Consider the following 13,968-nt stretch of genomic DNA (forward strand, 5'->3'; position numbering starts at 1 on the left):
CCAACTTTGCATTTCCCTGTATGGCCCCGGAAGATGGCTGGTTAGCCAGAGACGGGTAAGATTCCTCATGGGAGGAACAATCTAAGACAGGCACAGTCACAGGGGAGCCATCAGGTAAGAAATTGGGGATCAACAGAGGTGAGGCTTAGAACCTCACCCCCGCTGTTTTGAGAGAAATCTGCATCCGAGGATGTTTTGTTGCCCTTGTCTAGCTTGGATTAATACTTAGGTTATAGACACAGACCTGATCATCTACACTTGCCCTCTTACAGCACTAAATTATGCTTTCTATCTTTATCTTGCATCTACCTACCACTTCAGCATTTTATTTAAAAAAAATAAGGGAGAAATGTGGGATTCACATATAAATCAAGTATAAAAATCAAATGAATAATCATATCTGACTTGATTGTTTACAGTTCATGATGCGTGATCAAAACTGAAAGTTTCTGTGATATGACTGCCCTTGCACTGTTCACCATGTAACTTATTCACCATGTAAGAACTTGTTCACATGTAAGATCTTGTTCGTTATGCTTCAGAAGATTGGAGACTGTTGAGAGTTAGGCTTGGGGTTGATTAAGGATTGTGCATTGAGTCCCCTATACAGAATTTTATTTTTGTTAACAACCACTTGATCAATAAATATGGGAGATTCCCTCTCAAAAAAAAAAAAGATGGGCCCAGCAACCAAGGAAGAACCACTCAGGGGTCAGTTTTAGGGGTCAACCAAGAGATCACCACAGGCAATGCTTCAGTATAGAGATACAGCCCCCTGGACTTGGCAAGAACCCTGGGATTCTCCACGTCCCTGAGCTGGATTTGCCAGCAGTCCGTGTGTGCCTTGCAACCACCCCCTGTAGCTATTGCATCGGAAGAGAAGGCACTCACAGCGGAGCTCTCTGGGTGCATGGCACACCGTGTGGGGATTCCTAGTGCAGGTCGCCCCAGTGTTCTGGCCCAACTCAGGGAGCAGCGTGGCTGCCCGTGCGGAGAGAGGGCCTGAACAGAGGGACTCGGGCGATCAGGTGTTGACTGCCCTCCTGGGAGGTGCCCTGCTACCTCCTCCCATTCTGTAGCTAATTCTGAAGACTTCTTTCCAAGGAGGAGGATTTGGGCTGAGGTTTAGGAACCATTCCCACCCTAGGCTGGAAGGCACACGTGTAATGAAGGGAGACACTACAGAGCTCTGGCTGGTCTTTAAGAGTGTTGGGGATTTCCCTCCCTTCAGGGCCTGGTTATCGGGCTGGATTCCCAGTCTACCTGCACAATCTTGCTGAACCCATGCACCTGCCTGCGGGGTAATAGAAAAAATGCAACATGGCATCGGAAGATCTTTGTTCATGTCCGCATCCATAACTTCTTACCTGTGTGGCCTCCCTTTTTCTCACTGGAAAAGACGTGGTCTTAACACCTGCCCTTACTTCCTGAGGGTCTTACAAGAAAGAAAATACAGGAATGTAGATAAAAGGCCGTGGACTTGCAAAGTGCCATTGGTACCTTTTTAGTTTGGCAACCCCTTGCCTATGCAAAAGCCAGCCTAAGGCTCATTTCCCATTATTACCACAGCCCAGGGTGACCCTCTGAGGAAGTACTCTGCCATTCCCATTTCCATGGCCGCCCACCTTGCTATGAAAAATCCACAAACGTTAGCATTTGCATAATTTGATGAACTAAAACATTTCACATCAAGCTGAAGATGCCCCTTTTCTTTTGTTTCCTTTACTGAAGTAGAGTGGATATACACTATATTGGCTTCACATGCACAACATAGTGATTGGACAGTTACCTACATTATTAAATGCTCACCCCAGTAAGTGTTACTACTGTCAAAATACAAAGATATTGAATATTATTGACTATATTTCTGATGTTGTACTTTCATGAGGCTAACTTATACCATAATTGGGATTTAGGACCTCTTTATCCCCTCAACCTATTTTAACTACTCCCTCCTCCCCAGTAGCAACCACCAGTGTTTTGTCTATGAAAGACCCCCTTTATTTATTTATTTATTTATTTATTTATTTATTTTTTGAGAGGGCATCTCTCATATTTATTGATCAAATGGTTGTTAACAACAATAAAATTCAGTATAGGGAGGTCAATGCTCAATGTACAATCATTAATCCATCTCAAGCCTAATTCTCGTCAGTCTCCAATCTTCTGAAGCATAACGAACAAGTCCTTATATGGTGAACGAATTCTAACATAGTGAATAAATTCTTACATGGTGAACAGTACACGGGCATTTCATCACAGAAACTTTCGGTTTTGATCACGCATTATGACCTATAAACAATCAGGTCAAATATGAATATTCGTTTGATTTTTATACTTGATTTATATGTGGATCCCACATTTCTCCCTTTATTATTATTATTATTTTTATTTTTAATAAAATGCTGAAGTGGTAGGTAGATGCAAGATAAAGGTAGAAAACATAGTTTAGTGCTGTAAGAGGGCAAATGTAGATGATCAGATGATCAGGTGTGTGCCTATGGACTAAGTATTAATCCAGGCTAGACAAGGGCAGCAAGACATCCACGGATGCAGAAGATTTCTCTCAAAGCAGGGGGCGTGAGGTTCTGAGCCTCACCTCTGTTGATCCCCAATTTCTCACCTGATGGCCCCCCTGCGACTGTGCCTGTCTTAGGTTGTTCCTCCCTTGAGGAATCTTACCCGTCTCTGGCTAACCAGTCATCTTCCGGGGCCATACAGGGAAATGTAAAGTTGGTAAGTGAGAGAGAAGCCATATTGTTTGCAAAGGTTAGCTTTTTACTTCTTTGCAGATTTATGCCCTGTGGCTTCTATGCCCAGCACTTGTCTCGAGGTATCTTTACCACCTGGAGGAATTATGATACTCGGTAAATTCGATATGAGGCACGAATTCTATTTAAGGGTTGTAATTAGGAAGGAAGAAGAAAAGCTATAGAGGTAGCATATGGAAGAAAACATGGGAGGATTGATTATTTCTTTGACATATCTTCTTGTAGAGTACCTTAAGCATGTATAGGTTTTAAACTACCAACTAATTTGCGCTCACATATTAACATAATAGGAATACGGTGACATAAACAAAGCAAATCTATAATTACCATCCACCTCCAGTGAAGCCAAGAAAACCATTTAGGCATCCTAGGCATTTGTGAAAATTTGTCTATGATATGATGGATATTGTCCAACTGTACTTGAACAGTCTGAGAGTAATCAGACAAATTAAAGCAGCCCATTTCTGGTATCTGTTCACATCCCATATGTTCTTTTAACCATAGATAGTCTATAGTCATAAGATTTTGGAGTGCTACAACTTGCACCCCTCCCAACTCCTGGTTGAGTTCCAACAGTACAGATCCGGTCAAATTCGTTGTCTCACTGTATGCACATGCCAGCCTAGACATCTCCCTCCTTATTCGAATGGCAAGTCCAGGAGACGGTGGGGTGGATGCAGCTACAACCACAGCATTGCCCAGATCCCTGTGGAGGCTTTTTGATGATCATCCCCCTGGCACAAGTCCTCCAGAGAGTGCTGATGCCGGAAGCTCCTCCTCATATCGTATCTTAGTTCATTATCTGGGTATCCAAGCTAGGCCTTGATCTTCTGCATAGAAACAAACAGACCCTTTGCCCACACTTTGACATGCCCTCTATACCACTGTGCAGAACTCATTGGAGGTCAGCACACAGGAACTGCTTTTTTTTTTTTATTAAGAGAAAGGAATATTATCAGAAAAGAGTACCTCCATAGCTGATCATCTGACACCCTTTAAGTGATCAACATTAAGGATATTTAAAGCATTCGTTGACCTTTGATTTACCAATAGTTTTATCCTATCAAGGAGTAATCCCCCTTTTCTTTCTTTCTTTCTTTCTTTCTTTTTTTTTTTAAATCTTTAATCTACACTTACATGAAGAATACTATGTTTACTATGCTCTCCCCTATATCAGGTCCCCCCTAACAACCACATTGCAGTTACTGTCCATCAGTTTAGCAAAATGTTGTAGAATCACTACTTGTCCTCTCTGTGTTGTACAGCCCACCCTCCCCTTTCTCCGTCCCCCCCATGCATGCTAATCTTAATACGCCCCTTCTTCTTCCCCCCCCTTATCCGTCCCTGCCCACCCATCCTCCCCAGTTACTTTCCCTTTGGTACCTGTTAGTCCATTTTTGGGTTCTGTAATTCCGCTGCTGTTTTGTTCCTTCAATTTTTCCTTTGTTCTTATACTCCTCAGACGAGTGAAATCATTTGGTATTTCTCTTTCTCCACTTGTCTTATTTCACTGAGCATAATACTCTCCAGGTCCATCCATGTTGCTGCAAATGGTTGGATTTTTCCACTTGTTATGGCTGAGTAGTATTCCATTGTGTATATGTACCACATCTTCTTTATCCATTCATCTACCGATGGACATTTAGGTTGCTTCCAATTCTTGGCTATTGTAAATAGTGCTGCGATAAACATAGGTGTGCATCTGTCTTTCTCAAGCTTGATTGCTGCGTTCTTAGGGTAAATTCCTAGGAGTGGAATTCCTGGGTCAAATGGTAGGTCTGTTTTGAGCATTTTGATGAACCTCCATACTGCTTTCCACAATGGTTGAACTAATTTACATTCCCACCAGCAGTGTAGGAGGGTTCCCCTTTCTTCACAGCCTGGCCAAAATTTGTTGTTGTTTGTCTTTTGGATGGCAGCCATCCTTACTGGTGTGAGGTGATACCTCATTGTAGTTTTAATTTGCATTTCTCTGATAATTAGCGATGTGGAGCATCTTTTCATGTGTCTCTTGGCCATCTGTATTTCTTTTTTAGAGAACTGTCTGTTCAGTTCCTCTGCCCATTTTTTAACTGGGTTATTTGTTTTTTGTTTGTTGAGGCGTGTGAGCTCTTTATATATTCTGGACGTCAAGCCTTTATCGGATCTGTCATTTTCAAATATATTCTCCCATACTGTAGGGTTCCTTTTTGTTCTATTGATGGTGTCTTTCGCTGTACAGAAGCTTTTCAGCTTAATGTAGTCCCACTTGCTCATTTTTGCTGTTGTTTTCCTTGCCTGGGGAGATGTGTTCAAGAAGAGGTCACTCATGTTTATGTCTAAGAGGTTTTTGCCTATTTTTTTTTCCAAGAGTTGAATGGTTTCATGACTTACATTCAGGTCTTTGATCCATTTTGAGTTTACCTTTGTATATGGGGTTAGACAATGGTCCAGTTTCATTCTCCTACATGTAGCTGTCCAGTTTTGCCAGCACCATCTGTTGAAGAGACTGTCATTTTGCCATTGTATGTCCATGGCTCCTTTATCAAATATTAATTGACCATATATGTTTGGGTTAATTTCTGGAGTCTCTAATCTGTTCCACTGGTCTGTGGCTCTGTTCTTGTGCCAGTACCAAATTGTCTTGATTACTATGGCTTTGTAGTAGAGCTTGAAGTTGGGGAGTGAGATCCCCCCTACTTTATTCTTCTTTCTCAGGATTGCTTTGGCTATTCGGTGTCTTTGGTGTTTCCATATGAATTTTTGAATTATTTGTTCCAATTCGTTGAAGAATGTTGCTGGTAATTTGAGAGGGATTGCATCAAATCTGTATATTGCTTTGGGCAGGATGGCCATTTTGATGATATTAATTCTTCCTAGCCATGAGCATTAGTGTCCCCTTTAATTTCTCTTAAGAGTGTCTTATAGTTTTCAGAGTATAAGTCTTTCACTTCTTTGGTTAGGTTTATTCCTAGGTATTTTATTCTTTTTGATGCAATGGTGAATGGAATTGTTTTCCTGATTTCTCTTTCTATTGATTCATTGTTAGTGTATAGGAAAGCCACAGATTTCTGTGTGTTAATTTTGTATCCTGCAACTTTGCTGTATTCCGATATCAGTTCTAGTAGTTTTGGAGTGGAGTCTTTAGGGTTTTTTATGTACAGTATCATATCATCTGCAAATAGTGACAGTTTAACTTCTTCTTTACCAATCTGGATTCCTTGTATTTCTTTGTTTTGTCTGATTGCCATGGCTAGGACCTCCAGTACTATGTTAAATAACAGTGGGGAAAGTGGGCATCCCTGTCTTGTTCCCGATCTCAGAGGAAATGCTTTAAGCTTCTCACTGTTCAGTATAATGCTGGCTGTGGGTTTATCATATATGGCCTTTATTATGTTGAGGTACTTGCCCTCTATTCCCATTTTGCTGAGAGTTTTTATCATGAATGGATGTTGAATTTTGTCAAATGCTCTTTCAGCATCTATGGAGATGATTATGTGGTTTTTGTCTTTCTTTTTGTTGATGTGGTGGATGATGTTGATGGATTTTCGAATGTTGTACAATCCTTGCATCCCTGGGATGAATCCCACTTGGTCATGATCCTTTTGATATACTGTTGAATTCTGTTTGCTAATATTTTATTGAGTATTCTTGCATCTACATTCATCAGGGATATTGGTCTGTAATTTTCTTTTTTGGTGGGGTCTTTGCCTGGTTTTGGTATTAGGGTGATGTTGGCTTCATAGAATGAGTTTGGGAGTATTCCCTCTTCTTCTACTTTTTGAACACTTTAAGGAGAATGGGTATTATGTCTTCTCTGTGTGTCTGCTAAAATTCCGAGGTAAATCCGTCCGGCCCCAGGGTTTTGTTCTTGGGTAGTTTTTTGATTACCGTTTAAATTTCTTTGCTCGTCATTGGTTTGTTTAACTTTTGTGTTTCTTCCTTGGTCAGTCTTGGGAGGTTGTATTTTTCTAGGAAGTTGTCCATTTCTTCTAGGTTTTCCAGCTTGTTGGCATATAGGTTTTCATAGTAGTCTTTAATAATTCTTTGTATTTCTGTGGTGTCTGTCGTGATTTTTCCATTCTCATTTCTGATTATGTTGATTTGTGTTGATTCTCTTTTTCTCTTAATAAGTTTGGCTAGAGGCTTATCTATTTTGTTTATTTTCTCAAAGAACCAGCTCTTGGTTTTGTTGATTTTTGCTATTGTTTTATTCTTCTCAATTTTGTTTATTTCTTCTCTGATCTTTATTATGTCCCTCCATCTGCTGACTTTAGGCCTCATTTGTTCTTCTTTTTCCAGTTTCGATAATTGTGATGTTAGACTATTCATTTGGGATTGTTCTTCCTTCTTCAAGTGTGCCTGGATCGCTATATACTTTCCTCTTAAGACAGCTTTCGCTGCGTCCCACAGAAGTTGGGGCTTTGTGTTGTTGTTGTCATTTGTTTCTATATATTCCTTGATCTCTATTTTGATTTGTTCATTGGTCCATTGATTATTTCGTAGCATGTTGTTAAGCCTCCATGTGTTTGTGAGCCTTTTTGTTTTGTTTGTAGAATTTATTTCTACTTTTATACCTTTGTGGTCTGAAAAATTTGGTTGGTAGAATTTCAATATTTTGGAATTTACTGGGGCTCTTTTTGTGAGCTAGTATTTGGTCTATTCTGGAAAATGTTCCATGTGCACTTGAGAAGAATGTATATCCTGTTGCTTTTGGATGTAGAGTTCTATAGATGTCTATTAGGTCCATCTGTTCTAGTGTGTTGTTCAGTGCCTGTGTGTCCTTACTTATTTTCTGCCCGGTGGATCTATCCTTTGGGGTGAATGGTGTGTTGAAGTCTCCTAAAATGAATGCATTGCAGTCTATTTCCCTCTTTAGTTCTGTTAGTATTTGCTTCACATATGCTGGTGCTTCTGTATTGGGTGCATATATAGTTAGAATGGTTATATCCTCTTGTTGGACTGAGCCCTTTATCATTATGTAGTATCCTTCTTTATCTCTTGTTACTTTCTTTGTTTTGAAGTCTATTTTGTCTGATATTAGTACTGCAACCCCTGCTTTATTCTCACTGTTGTTTGCCTGAAATATGTTTTTCCATCCCTTGACTTTTAGTCTATGCTTGTCTTTGGGTTTAAGGTGAGTTTCTTGTAAGCAGCATATAGATGGGTCTTGCTTTTTTAACCATTCTATTACTCTGTGTCTTTTGATTGGTGCATTAAGTCCATTTACATTTAGGGTGACTATTGAGAGATATGTACTTATTGCCATTGCAGGCTTTAGATTCCTGGTTACCAAAGGTTCAAGGTTAGCTTCTTTAGTATCTTACTGCCTAACTTAGCTCGCTTATTGAGCTGTTATATACACTGTCTGGAGATTCTTTTCTTCTCTCCCTTCTTATTCCTCCTCCTCCATTCTTCATATGTTGTGTGTTTTGTTCTGTGCTCTTTTTAGGAGTGCTCCCATCTAGAGCAGTCCCTGTAGGATGCCCTGTAGAGGTGGTTTGTGGGAAGCAAATTCCCTCAGCTTTTGCTTGTCTGGGAATTATTTAATCCTGCCATCATATTTAAATGATAGTCGTGCTGGATACAGTATCCTTGGTTCAAGGCCCTTCTGTTTCATTGCATTAAGTATATCATGCCATTCTCTTCTGGCCTGTAGGGTTTCTATCAAGAAGTCTGATGTTAGCCTGATGGGTTTTCCTTTATAGGCGACCTTTTTCTCTCCAGCTGCCTTTAAAACTCTTTCCTTGTCCTTGATCCTTGCCATTTTAATTACTATGTGTCTTGGTGTTGTCCTCCTTGGATCCTTTCTGTTGGGGATTCTGTGTAATTCCATGGTCTGTTCGATTATTTCCTCCCCCAGTTTGGGGAAGTTTTCAGCAATTATTTCTTCAAAGAGACTTTCTATCCCTTTTCTCTTTCTTCTTCTTCTGGTACCCCTATAATACAAATATTATTCCTTTTGGCTTGGTCACATAGTTCTCTTAGTGTTGTTTCATTCTTGGAGATCCTTTTATCTCTCTCTATGTCAGCTTCTATACGTTCCTGTTCTCTGGCTTCTATTCCTTCAATGGCCTCTTGCATCTTATCCATTCTGCTTATAAATCCTTCCAGGGATTGTTTCACTTCTGTGATCTCCTTCCTGACATCTGTGATCTCCCTCCGGACTTCATCCCATTGCTCTTGCATTTTTCTCTGCATCTCATCCCATTGCTCTTGCATTTTTCTCTGCATCTCTGTCAGCATGTTCATGATTTTTATTTTGAATTCTTTTTCAGGAGGACTGGTTAGGTCTGTCTCCTTCTCAGGTGTTGTCTCTGTGATCTTTGTCTGCCTGTAGTTTTGCCTTTTCATGGTGATAGAGATAGTTTGCAGAGCTGGTACGAGTGACCGCTGGAAGAGCTTCCCTTCTTGTTGTTTTGTGGCCTTCCTCTCCTGGGAGAATAGCGACCTCTATTGGCTTATGCTTGTCAGCTGTGCACAGACAGGGCTTCTGCTACCTGCCGGTTTGCTATGGAGTTTATCTCCGCTGTTGCTCTGGGCGTGGCCTGGCTGGGGCTGCTCCTCCAAAGTGGTGGAGCCCCATTGGAGGGGGAGCGGCCAGGAGGCTATTTATATCCGTAAGGGGCCTCTGTGCTCCCTGTTGCCCAGGGGGTTAGAGTGCCCAGAGGTCCCCAGTTTCCCTGCCTCTGGTCTAAGTGTCCTATCCTGCCCCTTTAAGACTTCCAAAAAGCACTCTCCAAACCAAAACAACAACAGCAACAATGAGAGAGGAAACAGCAAAAAAAAAACAAAAACAAAGGAAAAAACACGCGATTTTTTTGTCCTCAGGTGCCGGTCCCAGGCACCCGCTCACCGGTCCTGCTGCTCTGCCTCCCTATCACCGGGGTCCCTGTCCATTTAAGGCTTCCAAAAAGCACTCACCAAAACGAGAGAAAAAAAATGGGGAAAAACGCGCGATTTCCTCCGTCCTCAGGCGCCAGTCTCAGGCACCCACCCACTGGTCCCACAGGGAAAAACGCACGATATTCTTTGTCCTCAGGCGCCAGTCCCAGGCACCCGCTCACCGGTCCTGCTGCTCTTCCTCCCTAGCACCGGGGTCCCTGTCCCTTTAAGGCTTCCAAAAAGCACTTGCCAAAATAAAAACCGCTCCGGTTTCTTTCCACCCGCTGGGAGCCGGGGGGAGGGGCGCTCGTGTCTGGCCTGGCCGGGGCTTGTATCTTACCCCCTTCGCAAGGCGCTGGGTTCTTGCAGGTGTGGATGTGGTCTGGATGTTGTCCTGTGTCCTCTGGTCTCTATTTTAGGAAGAGTTTTCTTTGTTATATTTTCATAGATCTATGTGTTTTGGGGAGGAGATTTCCACTGCTCTACTCACACCGCCATCCTGGCTCCCAAGACCCCCTTTCTTTTAATCCCCACCTAATCCTGTCCTCTCTCCTTCTATCTTAGGGCAACTATGCTGATGAATTCTAGGCTATGTTCTTTTATGTCTTTACCATGGACATATGCCTGCCTTCTCCAGGGCCCCAGATCACCCACCTCACCCCACCCCCTCACAACCCAGACCACCCACCTCACCCCAACCCCATCCGACCCCCACTCCTTTATAAGGGGAAGATGGATTTTGTGTTTTCCTGGTCCCGTGGACAATGTCTCATTCTATCCGTGGAGATGCTGAGTTGTCCGTGGACGGGGTGTGGGTGGATGGAGACACCTAGAGACCTGTCTTAAAACTTAAAAGGGGAGGCTTTGGCACCCAGAATCAACCAGAGACCTTCATTTATTTAACAAAAATGAAATACTTTTATTGGAAGAAATGGCAAAACTGGAAGAAAAAACTGAAGTGAATGCTTTGTAAGGGCAGTCTTTCAATAAGACTGCTGGGCATGGCGGCCAGGGGAAACTTTCCCTGGCTGCAGGGTAGGCCATCCAAGCTCTGTTCTTGTCACTGTTGCCCAGGGTGAGCTTGTCAAAGAGGTACTCAGCCAGGCCGGCTTCTGGGGCTCCCATCTTGCGCAGGATGCTGATATGGTCCCCCAGCTCTTTGATGGACCTGACTTGCTGGTGCAGATAGTGACGCTCCAGGAAATCACACAGGTGCGTGTCGCTCTTGTCGGTGGCCAGGCGGTGCAGATCTAGCAGGCTCTGGTTGACCCACTTTTCCAGGCCCAAGGCATACTCTATGGCCATCACGCAGTTCCCCCAGTCATCGCAGCCGGGCCTCCTGATGTCGCAGACGCTCAGGCGGCCACTGCGCTCGTTCTGCAGGCATATCAGCTTCTCAGCGTGCTCGCCCTTCTCACAGGACTGGCGCTGGAAGAACTGGGCAACGCGCTTGAAGGCCACATCTTTCCGGTCGAAGTAGAAGGCCATGGACTGGTACGTGTAGGAGGCATAGAGCTCCAGGTTGATCTGGTTGTTGACAGCAGCCTGGCAGTCAAGGTGGTAGTTCTGCACCACTTGGGATGGCGGCTCGGCATTCATGGCGGGCAGTGTGGTGGTGAAGGCGCAGGTGGCCTCAGCGTGTTCCCACAGTGAACAGTAAGAGAGGCTAGAGGAAGGAGAGCTCTGGACCAAGCAGCAGTCTGGGATGGGACAGGAAATGCGGTCCCTTTTCAGTAACTGTTAGTGGGAGGACCCATTAGGGGCGGAGCCATGTGGTCACATGGCAGTGTCATGAGAGGATGGGGTGGGGGTGGGGCGGAGTCACGTCAGGTTAGAGTCATTATGGGCAGGGATGGGGCGGAGTCACATGGCGGGCAGAGTGACATCAGGGCAGGGAGTGTGGCGGGGTCAGGAGGAGAGGTGAGGTTAGGCCGAGTCACGTAGCGGGACAGAGAGGCACAAACTCGGCCTTCTAGGTCCTATCCCGTTGAGCCTTGGTGGGGCAGGAAACCCAGGGCAAGTGTATACTGAGTGTCTTGAGATCATTTTTTAAAATCACAGCTATATTGAGATATAATTTATATCCCATAAACTTCACCCTTTGAAAGCAAACTTTTACATGGTTCTTAGTATATTGGTGGAGTTGAGCAACCATTATGACAATTTAATTTTGGAACATTTTCATCACTCCCAAGTTTAACACCCTGTCCATTAGTAGTCAATCCCATCCCCTCTGCCCCCAGGCCTTGCTACCACCAATTCACTTTCTGGCTCTATAGATTTGCCTCTTTGGGACATTTCAAATAAATTGGATCATACACACAAATTTTACTTAGCATAATGTTTTTTATCTTCATTTTATTGCTGAATTGTTTTCCATGATATGAACATACTACCTTTTATTTATCCTTTCATCAGTGGGTGTGTATTTGGGTTGTTTCCACTTTGTGGCTGTTATGAATAATTTTACCATGAACACATGAGTACACACATTTGTGTATACATAGGCTCTCAATTCTCTTGGGAATATACGTAGGCATGGGACTGCTGGGTCGTATAACTCTTTAATATTTTGAGGAACTGCCAGAATGTTTTCCAAAGGGGCTGCACCATTTTACATTGCCACCAGCAATGTCTGAAGGTTCCAATTGTCTTTTGAAAAATGTTTTTAGTCATCTTCGTGGACGTGAAGTATTATCACATTGTGGCTTTGATTTGCATTTCCCTAATGACTAATAATGTTGAGTAGCTTTGGAGGTACTTATTGGCCATTTGTATATCTTCTTTGCAGTAATGTCTACTCCAATCCTTTACCCCTTTGTAAGTAGAATGGTTTGTCTTTTTATGGTTGAGTTGTAAGCGTTCATATATTCTGGATACAAGTTCTTTATCAGGTATATGATTTGCCAATATTTTGTCCCATTCTGTGGGTTGTCTTTGCATTTTCTTAGTGGTGTCCTTTGAAGCACAAAACTTGTGATGATTATGATTAAGGCCAATTTATCTTTTCTTTCTTTCTGTGTAATTTAGCACTCCTCATTATCCTCACCCCACTAGGAGCCTAATCAAACGCATAGGAATTGGATTAGCACATGAAGCACTTTGATGGGTGGCGTGTGAAGGTGTCTTGCCAATGGGTTTCGGCCCCGGGCAAGTTTGCTATGGACTCGATGTGACCAAAAAAAATGACAGCAAAACGTTCTCAGGGTGAAAGGGTTATACCCAACTTTATTTCCAGGTGGCAGGTCAGTCACTAAAATCCCATTCACTCAAAGTGAGTCTGCATGCAGCATGCCAGTCTCTGCCTCTGGGCCTCTATCCTCTGCGCTGCCACCACTCCAGCCTCTGCTCTGCTCTCCTGCAGCCTTGCAGCAGTGCCACTGTGTCAAGCGCAGAGCACTGGGTGGAGCTCTTTATATAGAGTCAACAGCCATGTATTGCCCACAGGTGGGCAGTGAGCTAGTCGACCAGGGCAGGGTGAGAATCCTGGCCACAGGAACTCTCATTTTATCCACACCACCCTAGTCTTGACATGCTAACAGTTTTCTAAACATGAACCTAAAATGTCACTCCACTGTTCAAAAGCCTTCAATATTCTATAGTGGTCTGAGGAAGGAACCCTCAACGCTGAGGGATCAGGGGCTCTAGTAGGAGGCCTCTCAGAAGTCAAGATTCATTCATAAATTCGGTCAGATTGCGTAGGTGTGCGTGCGTGTGCCTGAGTGAGACAGAAAGGCTCAGCGCCCATGAAATCACAAATGTTTCTGTAAGGATGAATCTAGGGGCAATTTCTCACCTTCTTTTGAAAATCCAAAAAGACTCTCAAATACGGAAGCAGAGAATGGGGATTTTTTTGCCCTGTATAACATTGACTGAGTTCAAAGTCTTAGGGAAGGAGAGAGGTTGGCAGTCATTTCTTTCCTTGTTGAATTTCTTTTCAATGCGTACTCAGCATTTTAACACAAACTCTGGCTAGAATGCCACCCCTGCACATTGTTAAACAGTGATAAATAGGTCCAGATACTTTACTTTAAAAGGACATTTTAGTTAATGTTCCTTGAGGAGAAGCAATAGTAACCAATGTTGCCCATTTGTCTGGTCATTCTGAGCTCCAGATGGCCTCATCAATGCTTGAGGAAATAGGAGTGTGTTATTGAGCCAGAAGATTAAATAATATGTACTGAACTGCTTCTACCAATTAGGGAGGGGTTTTAAGTTTAAGCCTCCAGGCATTTCTGGTAAAGGCACGCCAAGTGTAATGAAGTAACCAAAACTGCCCTCCTTTGCAGCAGGATGAGTGAGTTGTCTTCGGCACAAACAATCATTTATAGAA

General features: G+C 43.1%; 1 pseudogene; it reads right to left on the bottom strand.

Annotated features, from left to right (window-relative positions):
* Window positions 1–705: 705 nt before the first annotated feature.
* LOC108406118 (ferritin heavy chain pseudogene) lies at window positions 706–11,294 on the bottom strand (annotated as a pseudogene).
* Window positions 11,295–13,968: the final 2,674 nt, after the last annotated feature.

The sequence above is a fragment of the Manis javanica genome, chromosome X (assembly GCF_040802235.1).
Source record: "Manis javanica isolate MJ-LG chromosome X, MJ_LKY, whole genome shotgun sequence".
Taxonomy (NCBI): domain Eukaryota; kingdom Metazoa; phylum Chordata; class Mammalia; order Pholidota; family Manidae; genus Manis; species Manis javanica.